At 34.9% G+C, this 20548-nt stretch overlaps 1 protein-coding gene and 1 long non-coding RNA gene across 4 annotated transcripts in view; both read right to left on the minus strand.

The window, feature by feature from the left end:
- Positions 1-20548, minus strand: part of LOC118187672 (cyclic AMP response element-binding protein A-like) — a 339383-nt gene that overhangs the window by 184260 nt on the left and 134575 nt on the right. The window lies entirely within an intron of this gene.
- The window catches only part of LOC118188614 (uncharacterized), an 82991-nt gene continuing 81362 nt past the window's right edge, over positions 18920-20548 (minus strand). Inside the window, exon 2 of the long non-coding RNA XR_015038990.1 lies at positions 18920-19371. This is a non-coding gene — a long non-coding RNA (uncharacterized LOC118188614). The remainder of the gene's footprint in view (positions 19372-20548) is intronic.

Here is a 20548-nt window from a genome sequence, read left to right on the forward strand (position 1 = left end):
CATGGGATTCTGTATCAAAAAACCCGGACTCAACTATAAGTTAAATTCAGTAATGACAACTATAGTTCTTTTCAACTCATGTGTTTCTGATGGTTCATCAAGAGATTATTTTTATGGATGTGGTAAACAGCTATTTTTATCGTTATTTATTATTTTTACAGTATTAAAAATACAATAAGCAGTTATTACTGTAGTTTGGGGTAATGAAAATTCACGAAGGGAGAAAAATTGTCAGTAGGAGTAGAAAGCATTCAAGAAAAGAATTCTGTAACAATACTTTAAAGGAACGCAGTATCGCGTAATAATTTTTAAGCGAATTCGAAACAAAATTTCCCTAGTATCGGTCTAATTGAATGCAGTACAAGAGTGCTATCTCCCTAAGAAGAGGGAGATAACTTAAGAGGGTTTGGTTTATTTAATTACGGCAAAGCACTTTGACTCGGGCTATCTGCGTAAAGGGAAAGATGCCTCCGTGGAAGACTTTCTAAAGGAAACTGGCTCGTATACACGTTACAGCAGCCAGCCCGTTCGCCTGAATTCCAACCCCGGACCAAAAGCTACCAATGTAGAGCGACTTTTTTCGCTCGGCCGCTGGTGGGGCCGCCTTCTTTAGAGGGCTTTCTGAGGGAAACCGTTTCATGTTCACGATAGTCATGGAGAAAATTGCGTAATGTCCTTGCAGCCAGACCATTCTAGTCAACTCGTATAGCTACAGGAACGTGCTCTACATCGCAACCAGTGGATAAAAATAAATAGTTACCCAGATCTGCTTTTTTGCCTGGAAAGTTTTATGTTTCCGGATTAATTAAGGAGTATTATTACTAACTGCTTGTGTTAGCTATCATATTATCGCTGGAAATTATGCACTCTCAGATGGAGCAAAGAATGTAAATGTCAAACTGAATCCATGCTCATTAAACATTATTTAAACTCGACCTTAGCAATGGGAAGCAAAGAAGCTCGGATTTCTTTTCTTATTGAGAAACGCAAGCCCCTTTTACTTCACGATACTTTATTCGGAAAGTAGCTGCGGCTTCTCTTGCAAAACATTCATTAGTAACTGATACAGACATTGTTAGGAAACTAATATATAGTTACATTGTTAATTTAATAAGGACCATTTTCCCCAAAATATCGCAATATTATAACTGTCTTGCTAAGGAGAGACCTAACTCGAGTTACAAATTAAAGTAAAATCTCAGATAACAATTATTCCTCTCCAGATATCGCACTGCTAAAAAGCCATAAATTATTTTATGTCACACCCACGTGCCCCTAATATGCAGCAGAAAAATAAAAGAACAAGTTATAGGCTATTTGCATATATGAATTTGACGAACATTTTGTTTTACAATGCAGCAAATTTTTAAGGGGGGGATGAGAAAACTAGGCTATTTTTATACGATTAGATTCTTCCTGGTCTCTTGTTTGGCTAAATGATAAACAGAAAGTACGCATGCAAGGATTATCTGCTTAAAGAAAGAGTCTCCATGGAAACTTTTTTTTTTAATGAAAAACTAACTCATATTCACTTTCCATACAGAAAAAACAGCGATAAACTTCTACAGCGAGCCCTTTTGCTCAACACCGAATTTAAGTCAAATTAGTAGTCTTACGTACCAGGGTACATGGGTAGACTGTCTAAATCCAGTATAAAATAATTTTAAAACAATTACCTGAGTAGGAAGGATTTACTGAGTATACTCAACTACCCTCTCGATTTTTGTGCACTAGAAATTATCCTTAAAAGTGCATGCAAAATGTCGAAGTTTTCATGGCAAAAGATTTCGGTCAAAATATGAAGAAATACTAATTAAAAATAAGATTATGCTTTAGAATGTAATGTAACAAATGTTAATCCACTGGAAAAAAATACTAACTAACAATAGCACAATGTATTCTCAATACGGATTAGTTAACTACAAATCGAAATATCAGTTAAAATTCAGATATTCTCTTAGCGTAAGCAATGTTTAAATTTATAGCCAATCAACAGCCAAGTGGAGGGACTGATACACACTGAAAATTTAACGCGTGTTCGGTCCCTAACGCATGGGCTGGCTGTGTGAACGATTTTGGTGTTTTCGATCGTGTAACATGAATACCAATCTGTTTCTGTAGGAATTTCTTTTACAAAAGCTTGACTTGGCTTGTATTAGATTATTTCATTGTGGCGAAACATACAAGCGGCTGAGGAAATGAGCGTTTTCGTTGAGAACATTTTAATGAAAAATGCCCCGTATTCATGTTACAAATGGGGAAATTACAAATACTCTCATGTAGTGAGTCACTTAGCAGATTAGGTTATTCGGATACGGCAAAGAAAGCAAAGGTTGTCTGCCGAAGGGGAGGAATGCCTTCGTGGAGGACTGTTTAAGTGAACTTCGTTTGTATTCACGTTACACATGAAGAAAACGAACCATGTAGCCAGGCCTGGGATTACGTGGTATCAAACTCAGATCGAATGCCCATGATTCAGCAATCTTAACCATTTAGCCACAAGTGGAGGACACCCTTTTGTAGAATTTGAAGCCATATACAACTACTGATGTTCAGTAGGCTTACCATTCAACCAATGGTATGCCCCACTCTACGAGAAATTTCCACGTTTTAGGCAAATAGCCCTCCAGTTCGTAGCTGAAAAATAAAAGAGCTGTATGTAGCAACTGTTCGTAGCTCAAAAACAAAGAGCTGTATTGATGACACAATTGATCAAACAACGTTTAAAGTCATTGGCTAACTGACGTATAATCATACGCTGAGTCTTTACCACGGAGAAATAAGATTTTCACGAAGAACTTTCGAACAGTCATATTTATACTGAACGTCAGAAACATTAAGTAATCATGCGGAATCAGTTTGACAGTAATTGCAAGAAAATTCAATATTAATATTTAATCTATTTGAATGTTTAAATAAATAATTAGTCATTACTGTAATTAATACCTTATATTTTAACGAAACTCTCGCTGATTTACAGATCATACGTGTTTTATGGCATTTGAAAATGCTATTAAAATGAAATGTGAAAAGGATATATATTTTATACATGTCCAAAAAAATTATGTTCTACTACCACCTTTGACGAAGAACTGGATACTTTAATGCATGAACACGTTTGATAACCAAGCAATTGCGCAATATAGAACAACGGAAATGCAATTTAGAAAGCCCCTTCACGAGACTTGTAGCCTTACAGTACATTTTATGCATGGATCCGGTCTTGCTTCTAGCGCCGACTATGGGCTAAAACCCTGACCCTACACCGAATCTCAAAAAGAATTTTCCGGCCATCAAATTCGTTTAATACTTATTTTACGCTTGGTAAGATCTGAATAGAAACGTGTCAATTTTCGAAGCAAACTAACTCTACTAGTTTGCTCCAAAACGCCTTTTGCTTGAAAATTAAACTAAACTTCAATGCAATAACCAGTTTTTAGATAGCGAAATCAAATTCTTCATTCTTCCGACTTTTTATTTTATTCCCACGCCACTGACATTAATTTGACCCATAAACGGACTTGTTTGGTAGCTACAAAAATGAATTTGAAATCATGAAGACTATACCCCTCCCACGCCACAGGTTATAAGGCGTGGTATTTCCCCCCCCTTTTTTTTTCCTTTAATTATTCTCCGCTATGATTCTAGGTGTTTCTTCTTTTACATGTTATTGGATACAATAAGATAGTCGGTAGTTCTTTTTCAACCATGGTAGTTAACATCTTCTCGAAATTCGAATTTAGAAAGTTTTTTTATTGCACTTTAAACAAAGAAAATCAGCATTCATCATACACCACAGTTTGTAAATATACCACAGATATTCTACTAATCTATAAAAAAATAATGTAGTTTACTATATAAAAAAAATAATGTAGTTTACTATATTTTCTTTCTGATTATAGCATACGAAACGGTATTCGATTCATTCCATTGTTGCTTAGCTATAAAATGTCAAGACTATTTATTTTATTGTTAAATAGCACTTGACATAGGTATAGCAGGTTAGGTTAAGCTATTTGAAAATGACAATACTAGGGATGCCTTAACGGGGGACTTTCTAAGGGAAACTGCCTCATATTCACCTTACAGAGTAAAACGAACATGTAATGAGCCTGTTCGTCCAGGATCGAACCAGGGTCGAAATCCTAGTACTCAGCGGTCTTCACCGCTCAGATACTAATGGAGCTCACATTGGTATAGGAAAGTTCATACTCAATTACATAGATTAGACTTCAGATATGTCGTAAAATCGCCTAAGTTCAGATGATTTTAAAATAGCACTTTTAAGTAAATGAAATAAATAAATAAATAACAGTTGTTTTCAATTAAATTTATATGGACAATATTCTGCATTTCGTTTTAATGTTGTCTCAGCAATGGAAAACAGTTAAAAATAATGCAATTATATATAAAGAGAGATGCAGGACCGAATTAAGACCTTCAGAGGCCCTTAAGCACTTAAGAGATTTATCGCTGCCCCAACATATGTTTTTTTCTTCATTCCTTCTTTCTCAGTTTTGGTTCAGCTGCGCCATGCATTTCCATGATAAAACTGAAAACGGGAAATTTTGTGGCATCCCCGAAAGAGATTTCGCCTCAAAGTCCACTATTTTCCCTCTCGGATAACATTCCATTGACTAAAAGGACACCAAACCTCCTAAATACGTAAGGAACGTTTTGCACTGCTCACTTTCCTCGATGCCCCTAAGTACGTGTTTAAATTGCTTAATGTTTAATTCAGTCTTGTACAAACGGTTTAATTCATTAGAATAACATGCTACTAGTTTCTTTCTATACATATCTAATTTTCCAAATGAATGTTCATTAAAAACCACTGGCCTTTTCTAACGATCCAACAGAAATATTAAAAGCGCTAAGTCCGGTAAGATCCATAAGCTGGTCTCAGATTCCAAGCTAGGCCCACCAGCGGCCGAGCGGTAAAGTCGCTGAACACTGGTAGTTCGGTTCGAGGTTCGAATCCCGCGAACGGGCTGGCTGCATGGGCTATTTCGTGGTTTTCCCCATGTGTAACGTGTATACGAGCCAGTTTCCCTTAGAAAGTCCTCCACGAAGGCATCCCTTCCCTTAGGCAGATAACCCTAGTGTGCTTTGCCATAATTAAATACACCACCACACCACCACCAGATTCCAAGCTAAAAAGAAAAGGCTTCTGAATGCATGTTATATTTTGTTTCATGTATCATATCGTAGTGATCGGAATGACTTCATTTAACCTACTTAAAAAAGATTAAGGCATTAAATTCGGTTTGTTTAAACTTAAATCAGATTTCCGCGCTTTCATTTGTAACTGTGGTCAAAGAGGTTAAAGGGATTCAAACGATATCTTCGAGGGTAATATTATCCTCTTTGGAATACTTGTTCAAGTCAACAACAATTGCTCACTTTCCTTCAGTTTCAGTTCCCGCGCTTGTGACCTCTCGATGACCTTTAAATAAACCACCCACTACTGCCCCTACTCCGTTTCCTGATGGGTTCCATCTAACCTCTAAACAAAAAAATTTTAGACAACAGGTCAGAGTTTCCAAACAAACTAGGGCATCGTATTCACATACAACAAGCATAATATTCGAATGCAGTTTTTACTTCGATTAAATGATAAAGTCAGTTACAATTAATGAAGGTTTATTAATGGCTATGAGGCATCGCAATAAAAGATGAGTTTCAAAAGAAGATGTATTATCTTTTCAAGGAGTTTTAAGAAGGTTAACGGGAAAAAGAAGGCTTTTACATTTGAAATTTCATTCTTATCGACGAGAAGATCTCTGCTTTCAATGTTACGTCTTACCTGTTGATATTAGGTTTATTGCATTATGGCAAAGCATTTTAGAGTTATTTGACGAAGAGCTGGGAATGCCTTCCTCGAGAACTTTGAGGGAAACAGGTTCATAGTCTCGTTACGCATGTGGAAAACCATGAAAAGACACACGGAGTCGACCCATTTGGAGGATTTAAACTCTGGTCAAATTATCAGAGTTTAGCGGTCCTCGGTCGCTGGTGAACGAATTATCAATACTTGAATGATACTAATAATGAATTTAGTGCCATTAAGAAAACATTTAAAAAAAAGGTTCTCCGATATGTAACGAGGATTGAAGTACAATAAAAATGAAAATATGAGCTACTAGATTAATAAGTACAAAAGATTTGGTGTGCAATATCTTATTTACAATAACATAACTCCGATCTTTTGAATTTCAGACATTTGACAGTCTTTGCCAAATGTATGGTTTCATATATTGCACAACGTTTCTTCTTCGTCCATCTGTAAAGAAACAAATTTTCTCCTTCAAAACAGAAAACGTAAAAATGCTTCTTTGTCACAAGAAAATACAATATAATTCTTCCTGAAAAATCTCTCATTTAGACATCCGTATCTCTACCAGTTAAGTAACATATTATATTTCACAACAGTATTTTCTATTTATTCATCGATAGTTCTATTTATTATAACCCTCAAATGGACTGCGATTTTAGAGCTTTCCATTGTGTTTGACTCGTATATGTATGATTTTATTTAGTAAACTTCCAAAAAGAATGCATAAACTGACGTAACGGTAACTAATGCAACGGTATTAAGTAACTAATATAACGGTATTAATAAAACAAACGGTGGCGTAATGTGCAGTCATGTCCAATCTACTTACACTGCAAACTCACATTTGCTTTCACAGATTTTTCCAAAGAAAAAATTCTATGACTTTTTTGGGGGGGAAGGGTTGTTGTTGATGTAATACAGAGTTGAATGTTAAATTCAGTTAAACGAAAATATGAAAATATAATAAAACTACTCGATTATTTTATTTCACAAAAAAAAAAAAAAAAAAAAAAAAAAAAATGAAAATTATAATATTGCCATTTCGTAAAATCAACCCTTGATCTGAAGCTTTCCTCCCCTATATAAATATGTCAAAAGAATAATATATAATTAATTTTAAGGCTAGAATGATACCATGCTTTCTTCTAGTATTCAAGTATTGCGACTGAGAGAATTATTTATTGTGTTCATATCTAAATTCCCCGGAGCGGATGATTTCTCTTTAAGCGGATGATTTTTCTTTTAAAGCGGTGGTTACAATGTTGATATTTCTAGCCTTTGCCATTACAATATTTTTATTAACTTTCAAATGCAAATTCAGAAACTGAGATAAAACATAGCATTCCTGGCAGATTGTTAGGTGTAATAATAACATGTGAAATATATGGAAATTATAACTGATAACACAACAGTTCAAGAAAAATTGCATTAACTGCGAAAAGCTTTTTCCACCTAAATCACCATGTTTATTACATCTACCGATGTCAAACTGAATGCATCTGGAGGAACGGAGGAGGACTGGTAAAAGTGGAGTTTGATTACCTTACTATCAAAAAAAAACAATTATCTTGATAGAGGTGACTTAATAGATCCACTCACCTGCTAAATAAAGCGGGTGTGCAATTGTTAATCTGAAATGCAATTACCCGCATGGATTTCTATGTTTTCCCAGTACTCAACTAAGTCAACTCCGAGATTAGCATCTGTATCGTACAAGTTTGAGTGGGAAAGCTTTAAAAATACGAGTAAATTATTTATAAATATATGCACACATTTCTCAGTCTTTAAAAACGTTTGCAATGAAACTTATATTTATATCTTGATAATAAAGAACAAAAAAAGGAGATTTTAATACTGTTCGCAAAAAATTGGTTAATTAGATAATGAAAAATATAAATTTTTGACTCAAATTCAATATACCTGTTACTATTACATTGAACATGAAAAACTGAAGTACGAATTCTGTACGCATTGGAAATACAGTACGCCAGCAATTTCAAAATAAGCTGTCGATAAAAAGTAGAAAATGAAACAAATTATCGGCTCGGAAATACGATATTAATTAGTTGATTTTAGAAATCTTCAATAGATAAAAGGATAGAGGTAGTCGATAAAACGGTGGCTACATAAAAAAATTATTTAAAAGTAAATGACACTTTTTAAAAAATTCTAACTTCATTATGACGTTAATTTGATCTCAGGAACTTGCATTTTAAACAGACGGTCTGGAAGCATTCTAAAACTGTCTGATGCAATAGAATTTTAACGAATCAAACACACATTCTCATTCTCCACTCTCCCTATATATCACTTACTATGTTCAATTTTTCAAATTCCTTTCACATACAGTACGAGCTGATGAACTTGATAAAAGCTTAAATGGATTTAATCTGAGGCCTTTATTATGATGCCATATCTGAAGAAAACATTAGCAACAAATGAATGTAACGATGAATAAGTAAAATAAATACAGCCCTGCATTAAGGATGAAACCTAGATCATTTAAATACTCATGAAACGTGTATTATATCTGTACGCATTTTGACAGGAATATAACTAAAATTGAAAGCAACAAAAAAGCAAATATAAAGTTTATAGGACAAGGGAAAATCACTGTAGTGAAATTTGCTATGTATTTTAAAATGTATAACGTAAATTTCTTAAACGGCGTAAGTTTTCAAAACAGATTTTTAATTACACATAAGCCAACGAATTCGAATTTTCGAAAGCTGTTTTATTTTCTTTTAGAACAACTACTACTACATGAAAAGCGTTTTATTTTACCTCCACAATCGGAAGATATAGCAAAGATTGCCACATTGCTGTATACAATGCATGCGAAGATTCTTGTCGTCCGAGCAAAGCAAAATGTCTTTTGGACTTAAAAAAAAAAATGCTACGACACAGTTCCTTAGCCAGCAAAATTTCAAATTATTAACAGTTCACAGTGGAATTCGTTCACAGATTTAAAATAAATAACCGTAATAAAAATAAATAATTATAATAAAGTAAAGTAATGGCTTTGCCCCAGACGTATGCTATCAAACTGACCCTTATTAAAAGCATTCAGGAATGTGCTCTTTTCTCGATTTTAGGCAAAGCCCTATGTTCACTTTTATCTTTCTTTGAGGACTATTAATCAGGCACAAGGAGTCCTCCCAAGTGTATCGCATTTCTATTGTGGATTAGTTTTCCCATTATTATTATCATTGCTCCATCCTTTTATCGATCAAAATCAGCGGTCCAAATAAAAGTTCCGGTCAGGGCCGAGGGATGAAGCAGGTATCCCAGTGTGCGAATGAACAAAACTGGCTGGCCTATTTGAGTGGATGAGACGTTTATCAGTTTGCGAAACCCTTTGCTCAGTTTACTACGGAGCTACGCGGGAGTTGACCTTCTAAGTAGAGAATACGTAGGTTAAGCTCTCTCACAGACTTGGCGAGATAATTCGAATCGGTCAGGTGCAAGCGGAAATTCAATTAATTCAAAATTTTTTATGATTCATATAAAACACTTAAGTTTTGAGACGGATTCTATTTTCCCTGTGGCGTCTTGCGCATTATGCTTAGTCAGTAATATTAGATTGGGTTATTTGGATTATGGATTTTTAGTTTATGTGATTACGGTAAAGCATCGAAGGTACTCGAGTTTCTGCTAGTTTTCAGTTTTCAAATATTTCATTTCCCTAAATGAAAATTTACGCAGCTGTTAAAAAAGATTGCGTGTTAAAAGAACTTCTCCAAGACGTGCAGAATACACCAAGGAAGCAAATTAGAAATTATACAGGAGGAAATGTTCGGTAGTAAACTTCGAAGTTGAAAACACTCGAAGAACTCTGATGTAACTATGGTTCTGCATCAAACTCGATCAGCAATGCTAACTCTCATATTTTAACAACATGCATGCATTTGCGTAATTTTACCCTTCAAGTACCACGAATAACAAGCCTAAATAAGACCGTCATGGTACATAAGGTAATAAGCAGAAAAGACATAATTAAAAATATTTTGACTTTTCAGAGTGTAACTGGATTAACAATATTTATAAATGATTTTGCGAACGTAAATGAAGTAAAAAAAAATCCATTTTAAGGGAAAAAATATATAATTTACTTCTCGAATGCAGCGAGATGAGTATGCATAGGAGATTTTGATTACGTCTGCTCTAAGAATATGTATTAGTTTACTCTATAAATTGTCAGCTTTAGTTTAAGATTATTTACCAGTAGAGGTATGATTCAACTTGAAGCTTCTTAGTGTTAATTAAAAGCCAAATGGAAAACCTAATTGTACATTTGCACGCTTTGTTTGGCAAGAAGCTGCGCAAGACTTAATCGCGATGAGCAAAACCTATTTTAGATCAACAAAAGTTTCGTAAAGGCGGGACATCGTTTCGTTTAATGCACTGATGAAACTACTTAAATAACCTGTTAAATGAACAATCAGATTATGGCAACGTAATGGTTGAATACACTGCAAACGGAAATGCTCGATTGGAGACTGCGTATAGAGGCTTCCTAAGTATCACCTGAAGGCTTTATTAAATATTCAAATGCTTGTAGATACATAGATACTCATTCAACAGCTTGGCTTACATACATAATCACATAGAATTCGTCAGATTTATATGAATGATTATCAGTTTTTTTAAATCTATATGAATTTCGATGGAGAGTCCACCTAGAACCTTCGATACATATTTACGCGCACTAGAATATTACGGTTGGGCTCTTTTGATTATGGCAGAGCACAAGATTGTCTGTGTAAGGGAATGTATGCCTCCGTGGAGAGCGTTTTAAGGGAAATCGTCTTGTATTAACGCTATACATGAAGAATAATACGAAAACGTCAATGCGTTTAGACTGTTTGTCAATATTTGAATGCAAGATATGATCTGATAAGTGTCCAGCTATCTTACTGTTCGACCGCTGGTGGCTCACCATCCGAACAAATATTTGACAGTTTTTTTTCCCCTTTTACGAACCCGTTTTCTTTCGCTTGCATAAAAGGGAACAGTCAAATCATATTCAGCCTAATACTATTCTTCTTTCACACTTCAAAATTCACTTCTATTATCCATCAAAATCAAATAAGATATCAAATTCCAGTTTCTAACTAAAATAGAAAATCCGAAATTTTTTTAAACCCCTTTATTGCACGTGGCATGTAAAGCTTGCAGAATTACTTATGCAACTCTACACATTTTCTACGTGAAATTTTAAAATCTAGAAAGCTAAATAGGTGGTATTAAATTCGGATAGGGATGGCCAGCTGTTTGCTGTTAACTATTTACATAAAAAAAAATAATCGCGAGCTACCTCCTACTACCTATAAACTACTCTCCAGCAACCTATAACTTTTACATAAAATATTATTACGATTATTACCGTAAGCTATCTTTGCGCATAAAGAACACAACACATTCAAGTTCAATCCTTGAGTCTGACGATGATGTAGAATGGGAGATATGAAGCATAAAACAAAAAAAATTATGTACACAAAATTTCTTGCATTTCTGTAATAAGTATATGATACCTTTTTTAAAAGCATAAAAATATTTGAATGGATAAAATTCAATGTTTTAAAACAGCACAAAAACGAACACTCTCACGCACATATAACTACGGTTATCCCATATCGACCGTCACCAGATTATTGAGTTTAAAAAACCATATTTATATAGTACCTCAGACCTGAGCAGGCAGACAAATTGTTTGTGCAGTATAATCTACAAAATACATTACGTGGCAACCTCGATCAATTTAAAATTGATTAATCTATGAAATCTATGTATTATTAGAGTATTCTTGAGATCATACAATTGAAATTTCGCTCTCATTCAAGCTCAAAAGCAGAACCTTGAAAAATGAGACCGCGCCTGAGCATGAGAACTTTTCAAGCATAAAGCTGATTCTGCCAAGCTGAAATCGTAAAATAAATAAAATACGCTCACTACCGTCTTCAGTATGTCTTTCGCACACGTTTCTAAAACCAGATATTTGTATACAGAGCTATTTCCATATCTTTAAGATAACTCGCGCGTTTCCTTCGTACGAATTCCCTTTTCGCTCAGTTCGTGAAGTGCATTTTTATTTCATTTCCTGCGCTTTCCTACCACTTTGTTTTCATAAACCATGCAACGAGTAGTACCGAACTTTTGGAACAAATCTATGAATAACAATCAAGCTAAGTCAAGTAATTGCTTAAAAGATATGCTTCAGTGAGAGCAAATACGGCTGAGGAATTATGTAAGATGGCACATGGAAAAGCTAACATGCGAGTTCTTAGAAGGCAAGATCCAAATTCGCCTCTTAATTTAGGCCCCTAAACCATATAATGTGTTCTGTTTTAGAGGAAAATTGCAGGCCTACTATAACTCACCAATGGAGAGATGTTTGACACACAGCAGAGAAGATACGATCTTTTATGCGTTTCATTTTTCCCATCAGCAAACACAAGAATGCAATTACACCGGAAATCCATTTTAGGATTTCGAAATATTTACACGTTTCGATGCGTCGAAGGTAGGCACATCAATTCAAAATCTGTCAAACCTGTCTTTAAAGTAGTAGTTTGCTAAATCTTCCTTCGCTTAATACCTAGCAGCTTGTACAGAGCGATCGATTACTACAAAATTCAAGTAAATAGAGATAATGAATTTAAAAACAAACCTAAAGCTATAAAGCTCTAAACCGGAAATGAGGGCATCATTGCTTAAATATAATTTAAATAGTTTTGCTAAAATTAAGACAAACAACTCATTTTTATTTGATTTTGCACTTTATTAGAAGTTCCACTAAATAAACATGAATATTGTTGTTTCAGTATTATACAACCGTTAATAAAATACGTTGAATTTAAAATCTGCGCCAGTAGAATACGTATTTTTAAATTGAAAAACTAAGTAAATAAATAAAATACAGCCAATAAAAGAACTGAATGTACTTTTCACACCTTAAAGAGCTGTAGGATAAAGAAGTACAGAAAACACTATAAATCCCGTAAAAATGAATGAAATTGGGGGAAATCTACAATTGTAGAAGTAATCAAAAAGAAATTATCATCATTTTATAATGTACATTCTAGCCATTGACGGCCAGTCATTAAAATGGGAAACACCCACTTGATTTGCAATATCCGAAAATAAACTTCAAACGGATAACAAAATGCAAGATGACAATAAATGCATAAAATCACACGGACGCTGTAGAAACCTAAAACTAACTTCAGCAGCTCAGTATAATGAGAAAAAGTAAGCGAAGACAAGCGTGAAGACAATTGCATTAGTAGTGCAACAAATTTTCAGGACTAATACTAAAATCAATTGCAAACAAACTAAATCCCAATAAGATGTGGAAATCAAAAGAAGTAATCACATGAAGATGTAATTAGAAGTTTAATCAAATGAAAGTAGTTCATATTCCCATCATAGATGAGAAAAACCACGAAAACTGTCTTACGGCTAGTCCATTTGCAGAACTGAACCTAAGTCGAAGTAACAGTTCTTAATTGTCGTTTACTCTCGGCAGTGTTGCGATGGTAAATAAAGAAGTATGCAGGTAATGCTATAACTAGGTTTTTAAATAGCAGCCAAATGAATCATTAATGAAGAGTGCAGAATTAAAAACATTTTCCGTAATGATATAAAATTTGCAGAAACCGTTCGGAGTAAAAGAAATGAAAAGTGTGCAACGCCTTTGTAAGCCCTGCGCATTCGAACTCTGGACTTCCCAACTGCTAGCCGGACACCACGAAATAGACAACGAAGGCACCTTGCATGTTAAACATATGCAGATTCCAAATATACCACGAAGGCACCTTACAAGCATATGAAGGTTGTTAAACCCAGTGAATGTTTGAAACAGAACTGAAAATGCATGAATTGCAAATAGGTACTGCTGAACCTTACTCGTAATACATGTTAAATTTTAAATTCATGTTTAATTTTACAAAGCGTACTAATGAAATAAAAGCTTTTTTTATGCTGTTGTTTGAATTGTTCTAGTATTATATAAAACTGAATCTGAATTCAGTTTTTTTTTCAACCCACTAATCATACTTCTAAGAAGGATTAGATAAAAAACATGCCTAAGCAATGCTTTGTAGTGACTGGCAAGAATATTATCCAGATTTTAAATAAATGATCCAGACCACCTTTAAAGTGCTCTATTTGAGTTCTAAAGTGGTTTACAAATTAGATTACATAGGGTTTTCGAACATACTGAGAGCAACTTTTATCTTTTGAGCTATTTAAACTTGCTCACAATTCCTACAAATAAGGCATGGATATTTGGTTTAAGACAAAATACCCGGTTTACGAAAAAATTGGTCCCTACAAAATACCCGAGCAGGAAGACTGTCCCACAATCGAGAATTAATTTCAGGACGAAATTATCAGAGTTGTACACCTGCTTTAAAATAAATCACATCTTACAAAATGGCTTACTTTGACTGGAAGAAAATTCCTTCTGTTGTGATAATGAATTACTTACCATTATTAGGCCACACAAACAGCGAAATGAGCAAGTTGAAGCACTCTGTTTCATGGCAAATGATGCGTTACTTTGACAATGATATATTTCCGTTGTCGTAATTAGTTATAAGGGAATAAACAGGAAAGTTGAAATTAAAGGTATGTTGTTCTGACACTTAGAAATATGTTAAACATAAACAAATACAAGAATCGTGATTGAATAGAAAAACACAATAAAATATTAAGCTACTTAAACTGGCTATAATTTTGATTACATGAGAATCTTTCTGCTGGGAAAGAAAGATCATGACGCGTTTCTCAAAAGGCTAAAGTGATAAACATATGATGATGAACAGTGGCCTAAACAAGCATTGAATTTTGTTTTTAACTAATTTTAGCTGATCACAAGCTATGATTTATCAAATTTGGGAAAAATAAAAAAACTCATATTGCATCAGTGTACTGTAGTACGTTATGTAACCTATTCAGAATAATTTAGATTGATCATATTGTTCAATGATCACAGCTAAACACACGAAGGCAATCTTCTTAAGAGAAGGGTTACCTTCGTGGAAGACGTTTTAAGGCAAACTGGCTCATATTCACGTCACCCACGAAGAAGCCTATATAGAGCTTCCCCGAAGTTAGTCCAAGCCCTTAACCATTTGCGCTAAAATGACGTGCCACGCACGTCGAGATGCTTTTGCCTCAAACCGCAAGCGACGTGAACACCACGTCGATAGGAATTTATCGCAAAAATGAAAATAACGTGGTACACACGTCGCCTAACAACAGAGATTGTTTATTTCTCGAGTTACAGCTCTGGATTGCACTCGCAGACGTGGAGCGGCGTAAATGAGACACTTTACCGCTTGTTATATTGTAGCGCACGGCAGCGCAACTGTGAAGTTTAGTCGTATCGCAAGTGGTTAACTAAGTCTCACATCCACTCGATTTCAGTTTCATTAAAGATTTGTAACAAATCCCGATTACAGAAGTGAGAAAAGGCAAGCTATGCGGAAAACTGCAGATGAATACTGTTGGACAAAAAGCGTCGGACAACATACCAGTAAATTTTTCGAGCTTATGTAAAGTCAGTGTCAAAGATGCTTAAATGTACAGCGCTGAAACCGATGTCGGTAGAAAAGGCTCTTCCCAGCGCTGACGTCACTTACTTACACAAAGGGAATAGTAGCTTCTGAGCAGACTAGGATTTGGTGGCATCACACATCAGCAAAATTTGGCTGTATCAAGGGTAGGGCAATCGTCTGGATATCGTATGGATTCATAGAGAACTTTTTGAGGAAAATAAATTTTCTTATATTCATGCCACGCATAGGATAGACTAAAAAAGAATCCAAGCAAGAGGGGGGGGGGGAGGCCTGCTAGAATTTGAACTCTACCCGAATTATCAGTTTTTCAGCCGTCTTGTCCACTATGTCGCTGATGCATTTGATTTCAAATAAGATACGAGTTTATTTTCTTTTTAAGTAACTGCACAATTTTTAGGCGTCTGGTTAGATTATTTTAACAAGGCAAAGCTAACTTCAACGATTTTATCGCTCGGCTACTATTAGGCTTTTAGTAGACTGAATTTCAGTGTTAAATGTACGAAATTTATAAAAGTAAATGTAGTATTCTGGGAAAGAAAGGTGTGAATTCATGGGATTAGCAATTTTAATAACTATAAAATTAAAAATAGCACTTTTTAAAAGAATTAAAAATAATAAATATAGTATTAGCCGCAGAATATTTAGTGGCATGATTTCAGTGCAATAGTAAAGGAAAAATTTAGAAATATTGAGAGAATGCGATACCGAGGCGCGAAGTGGGCAAATTCCGTTACAAAATGGTGGAGGCCGATTGCATTTTTCTGAGAGCTTTCTATCTTAAAAAAATAATAATAATATCAGCTAAACGCAATAAGGCGAAGTATGCATGCAGACATTAAATTAACATTTATATAGGCTACTTAACAGCGCTGATGTGCCTCTTCACTGTAGCTTTACAAATAAAACGGTTTCTTCAAACCTGATGATTAAAATAAGAGCAATTTTGCGGTACTACCGTTGACAGGATTTAAGCATTATCATCGCTGAGTACATTCTTGAACGCTTATCAAAACAATCGTATAAGGACGTAATTAATTTCTTCCTGTTTAAAAAAATGCAAACCACCACACGCTCGCTTAATCTAACGACTTCCGCTGTGCTCTACTTTTCGTATCAGATGGCAATGCCGGACACTTAGAGCACAAACGCAAAAAGAAATATGAATGAAGGCTCATTCAAAGAAAGATGATGATTTAGACGCAGTATTTCAACAAGAAAAACTTTCAAACACTAAACGCTGAAAAGGGATTTAAAGAAATGCGATTGCTGAAACTAACTAATTAAACTATCGTGTTGGAAGTTAATGAAAAAAAAAAAGCAGGATATTCATAGAAATTCAGTTTGCAAAGTATCATATAAAGAAATAATGGGTATCTAATAAAGGCGGAGAAATAATAATAAAAAACTTAAGTTTCTTTTTAACTAGATGCACAGAATTTTAATTGCTAAGCTTACGGAAGAAATGGGTTGACCAATAGTGCAGTGGATAAACCCGCTGTACAGTGGTAGTTTTACTAGATTTCTAAACAGGCTGGCTGCATAAAATTTTCAAGGTTTTAAGCAGTCAGTCAGTTAGTAGACAACCTGGTCAAGGAAAGCCAAGAGCAGCAATACAATACGAAGACCGTTTCTTGTCATTGTAGGCTCGAAGAAAACGCGAATCAGTGACAAGGCTTGTTTTGGTTTATTTGATTATGGCAAAGCGATCGAGGGCTATCTGCCTAAGAGGAGGGCATTCTAACGCAATGTGGCTCGTATGCACGTTATACAAGGGGAAAATCACGAAACGCTCATGCAGACAGCCGGTTCGCCGGGATTCGAACCTCGAATCAGTCACAAGACAGATGATTTCAACATTCGGTCTTTCTTCAGCCCGAAGGCTTCTCGAGGTTGGATTTTATGCAAAGAAACCAGTGGTTTATGTCTCACTTACTTCATCTGCCATAAGGGTTTCGGTTTCAGGCGCTACGTAGTCATGGTCAAAACAGGCACAAAGAGCTGAGACCGTCATTTATCGCTTACTGATGAGTCTAGATATAGCCAGAACTAGACAAATTTTGACCCGGAGGGGAGAGAAACACGCAACTTGCTCGCACATCTTCAAGAAATATCCGGTTTCCACAGAATCGATTTCATAATTTTGAGTGCAATCACCAAGCTATATATCTTTGTTGAAGGTTCGTAACTCATTGCAGAGCTTTAAGAATTGCTGTTGGCCCATATATCGATGAATGACAATGTTCATCCGCTTGACAGTCACTGCTGTCAAAATTCTCGGAAATAGAAGATATCACTCGAAATGCATTCGCCAGCGTACTCACAGATTTAAAACCTGACAAAGCATATATGATTGAGTAGCCGAAATGAGAAACGTAAATACCTCCGCGGAACTCTCCAGGATGCGGAAAGTCGCATGCACTTGCATAAGATTCAATCAAAACTTTGGTAAATGCTGTGAAATCAAGATGTGCTTTTCGCATTTTTTGTCAGAAGTGACAACACACAGTATCAAACAGGTATTTGTTCAGTTCAGAAAACGATGAATGGCGACACATAGTCTTTAAGAAAGAATAGTTTCAAAACAGGGAAGATCACTTTTAAATTTCCCTAAATTGGACTTTAAATTCAATATTTTGAGATTAATCAATTGTCGAAATTATTAATTTAAGTGAAATAACGCTTTTGTATATCTTTCAGTCAATTCCCAATAACTTAGAATTGAGTTTTATTTCTGTCGATATTTTAATTTTGGGGCCCACCAGCGGCCGAGCGGTAAAGTCGCTGAACACTGGTAGTTCGACTCCCGCGAACGGGCTGACTCCATGGGCGTTTTGGTGATTTTCCCCATGTGTAACGTGTATACGAGCCAGTTTCCCTTAGAAAGTCCTCTACGAAGGCATTCCTCTCCTTAGGCAGATAGCCCCCGAGGCTTTGCCATAATCACACACCCTATCTTAATTTTGACAAGCAATGTAAACACAAAGCCAGTTTTGCTTACAGAACTGGCATATCAGTGGCCGAGAAGTAAGAGTGCTAAACACCCTGAGTTCAAATGTAGGCGCCTGGGCTGCCTGTACAGGATGTTTCGTTATTCTTTTCTTGTGTAAGGTAAATACAAGCTAGTTTTACTTTACTTAGGCAAAGAGCTCTCACGTGCTTTGCCGCAAATCAACTCTTTTGTATGAATGCCTTCTTTCCTATACGCAGATATCCCCTAATGCTTTTGACATTAATCAAATAGTCCAGCTTTTATCGACAAAAGAGATTACATTTAAATCAAAAATTAAGATTTTTATTATATTAAAATTTCATATACGACGCAAATTTACAGAAAAGCTCTTTTGGTTTCGTTATATATTTATGTCTGTTATTATCTTATTTATAAATAAACCATGAATTAAAAGAACGTAAAGTTTGTGTGATAAAAATAGATAATAGTCTCCTCCTATAACCTACCACAGAATATTGAAAAGAAGTTTAAATCTTTTGTCACCGAAGATATAAACAAAATAACCTTTATGTTTAGTCAATTACAGGAAAGCACATGACCCTTGCATCTGAGTCAAAAAGATTTAAGAAACACTTTTTGTGCAATTAGTAAAAACGGTGATCACAGAGAATACTTTTTATAAAGACAGCATATGAAATGCGCACATAGACGTGAATATATCATGTGCAGTATAATAGTAAGGCGTTTTCCCATTAAAATAAATCACTTTTACTTAGATGTTAAATACATGCAAATTTTATTACTTTAGCAGACTAAAGTAATAAAAATAATTCTGTTTACTAAGAATTTTTTTTTATAAAGTAAATATAGCGGGTAATCCAAAAGCAAGTGAAGTCTATCATGTCCAGTTTGGTTTATCTTCGGCCACATAGTCTTGAAGTTCATTTTTGTGTTCATTTGCTCTGAGTTCGATTTTCTTGGGCCATTCTGTCATACCTTAACTGAGGAAAAAATAAGCAGAATTTTTATTTTAATACATTTCCTACAAATTTACTTAAGTTACACTTTTTTCAATATCGATTAAAATTTTCATACATTTTACAAAGAATACCTATTGATCTTATTTCACTCATAAATATTTGATATATCACCATACAGATCATAGTGATTTATTTGCACAAGATTTTTCCCATGGGTAAAATACAATCCTGTGAAATTTGTTAACCTGTCATCTAGTAAGTAATCTTACGTAATTTATCTATGGAAACAAAAACTATCAACGAAGACTCATACTAAATGTATCGCTCTAGATTTCCTACGTGATACGTTTTTTTCCTGTTGAAAATTTGCACATTCCATTGTGCAGTTTTTCCCCAAGAAAATGCACGATTCCAATCTTTAAAACGGAAATTTAACAGCCACGGAAAAACTGGGAAAACAACGGCTAACATATTACAACACCGAAAACGGGTTTAGGCATAAATAAAACGAAATAAATTCAAGCTGACCCAGATTTTACCCTCTCGTGATCTCAGCTTGTCTTCGATGGCTGGATAAACCCGCAGATTTTTGTGAATATTTTCAGCTTGTGAGGGTTTTTAAAGACTTCGTCCGACCTTCGTCGGCCGACACTCTGCATAACCGATTGACTGGTTAATCTGGCTTTCTTCGAGCAAAAAATAATAATCATGGTTCACCGAGTATAATAAGTTTATTAACAGTTCAAAGGACTTGGTCTTTATGGAAGGTATTTAGTAATTGTTTTAAGAAAAGTGTCAATGACAACAAAGAATCAAGTTTTCTAAACACAATAGTAATAATTGTTATATGTTGGAGAATTTTTTTATTTATTCTTGCACCTTAGAACAAAAGATGCAAATAACAATCACACCAACAAAATAATTGACTTAGAACACAAGTAATTAAAATTACATTGCTTAATAATAACCTAGTTGTGAAATAAATTTTCATGTGAAGCCAAATCTCCCATGCAGAAATGTTACTATACACTAACAAACACTCAAGCTTTCTACGGGATTCCAGTCCGTTCGTATTCTACAAAAAATCACTGTTTTCAAGATATTAATGTAATGATTTTTCCAATTTAACTTTCTTCTGGGGCTCAAATAATGCAAAAAGGACACAGTCACAAATACTCCAAATGATGAGATAATAGGG

Source organism: Stegodyphus dumicola, chromosome X2, assembly GCF_044657685.1.
Source record: "Stegodyphus dumicola isolate Sdum_Otavi_A_Nest chromosome X2, ASM4465768v1".
Taxonomy (NCBI): Eukaryota; Metazoa; Arthropoda; class Arachnida; order Araneae; family Eresidae; genus Stegodyphus; species Stegodyphus dumicola.